The sequence below is a fragment of the Primulina huaijiensis genome, chromosome 10, assembly GCF_012295235.1.
Source record: "Primulina huaijiensis isolate GDHJ02 chromosome 10, ASM1229523v2, whole genome shotgun sequence".
Taxonomy (NCBI): Eukaryota; Viridiplantae; Streptophyta; class Magnoliopsida; order Lamiales; family Gesneriaceae; genus Primulina; species Primulina huaijiensis.
Window position 1 is genome coordinate 2,209,189 of NC_133315.1, and position 2,628 is coordinate 2,211,816.

A 2,628-nucleotide genomic window follows, 5' to 3' on the forward strand; every position below is an offset into this window, starting at 1 on the left:
ATATATATAAATATTTATTTGATGAGGCGGTGAAATGAGAGAACGATATGGTTTAAGATTTTTATATATTGAGAAATATATATAAATATTTATTTGATGAGGCGGTGAAATGAGAGAACGATATGGTTTAAGATTTTTATATATTGAGGGCAATTAAGTCATTTGTGGTATTTTTATCATTGAATTAAAATTATCACATCTCATAAAAGAGATATTTTATCCTAATATAAAATGATTTATCACGAACCCATTGTATTATCATGGGCTTTTTAAAAAGATACCAAACGTAGGATAATGAGGATTATTTATCAATATCTCTCTTATCAATTGTACCAAACGGTGCCTAAGAGTTTTTAAAAGTTGATTTGTACTTTATTTCACCTAACGGTGATTTCTGAGCATCGGTAAAATTGCATGTACAAATATGATTTTGTGTCCCCGACTAAAACTTGTATTACTTATATTTTAGAAGCAATGAGAAAAATTCGATAAGAATCTCACGTCTTATTCCAATATTTTTATTATTGGAATATCGTTTTCTCGTATTCAACACGAAACAGAAGTTTAAAATTTTGTTTTTGATATTCGAAAACGTTCTTTGTACATGGTATGAAATAAATCATTCTTAGAGTATTAAGATCTGATTTACTTTTGCGTATATAATGTGGGATCCAATTATTCCGATTTTTAAAGGGATATAATATTTTTTGTTAATTCCTACAAACGGATCTCTATCTTTTGATCGTCTAATCAAATTCACGATAAGAGACTGAGTTCTTTGTTTGGATCGCACTAGAGATCTAAAAGATTTAACGTCGAAATTGGGTCAACAGAATTTTATATATTCGGAGGCGTTGCGACGACATCGGGGCGGCACGACGGTGGTGGAAGGGTTGCCGAAATTTTCTTGTGAAATTGAATGGGCGGCCGAAAATTACTTTGTGAGGGAGGAGAAGATTTTTTGTGTATTTTTCTTGTATGGTTATGTTCCATTATTATCAACCTTTTATAACATATTAATAAAATATACTAATTCAATTCTACTAGGACACAAATCCTAATCCCATTAGGATTTTTTTATTTTTATTAATTTCATTTAGCATATATATCATGTAAATTCAACTCTAGATAATACATGATGTATATATATATATATGTGTGTGTGTGTGTGTGTCTATACATATATATATAAGTATAGACATATATGTAAAATTAAATAACCATTATTTATTTTCTTAATTAATTTTATTTAATTAATCAATCCTAGACCCATCTAGAATATTTCACGAGAACCATTAACATATAGTAGCCATCGTTAATAAAATTATTATTTAATTAGTAGATTCTAAATTTACAAAATAAATAATTTTAAACTAATTATAATCTCGATCGATGATCAGACAACGCCGATGTATCGAAGTTACAAATCTTGTTCTTATAATGAAAATTGAAAATTTCGAAGATCAAAATTTTCACTATCTATTTTTTGCAGTTGTTAGTTTTGTGAACACCTTCTTCAAAACAGTCAGCTCCACCAATATCTATTTGATCTCTATCAAACTACAGTCACCAAATTCAAGTATTTGAATTTGACTACCTTGACGAGAAACAGGATCTGATACTTATGTTACCCTCAATGATTCAGGGATATAGCTAGCTGTGGGTTCACAACTTCATTGTGATTCAGAATAACATATATTCTTAACCGGCCTTACCCTATTTAATTTCATTCTTTTTATCAACCCCTTGATCAAGAATGTCAGAACTTAAGTCTGATTGCACCAATTGGATCATGGTAAGAGCATCTAGTATTATCGTCCCATGATATCTTATGTATCACTGATAGTGTTTGCAAGAATTTTAAGTTATGGTTAGCGTACAGTATGGTCCTTTCAACTCATATAACTCGATCTGCATTCATTGGTATAAAGAAAATTGCAAATGAATTCGATAATAGTGTGATATATCTTTGAGTAATATTAGTGACATCGGATGTGCAACTAGAGAACCACCTTCCCTAAAGCATATATTTTACTCTGGACAAAGATTCCTTGTACTATTAACACATCAGATCATATATGATATCTTCATCCATAGGCAAATGGTGAATCCCCCACTACAATGTATAAACTCTTATGTATTTTGAAACTACACCCAACCTCGCCACCTGATGACCCTCAATGGAGTTGGTAATGAGTTAAAGTGCAATGCTAGTACCCATAGCCTCCATGTTGTCTCGGATCAAAGGACTAATGGGGTACAACCATAACCGCGGAATTTTTCACTCGAGAAGTGATAACAACTTGGAAAGTCAGAGGAAGGGTTGTTCAGTGTATCATCAAATGAAAATGATACAAATGAAAATTCATCTATAGGAACGGACATCTCTTTGTCCTTACCAATGAAACATGACGTTTACATAACATATGCTAGTTTCAAGCTCAATCGACCTTTATCCTTATTTTAGACGGTTGAATCGACTAGAAACCTGTTTAAAACATATGGTAAGCTTCTTAATGATTTTCATGATCTTATATTGTGAGGCAGAGCTCATGGTACTTATTGTATATTCAAGGGTTTTATCTATACAGTTTGCATGGATATACAAATAATGTAAATGCCAAAAGT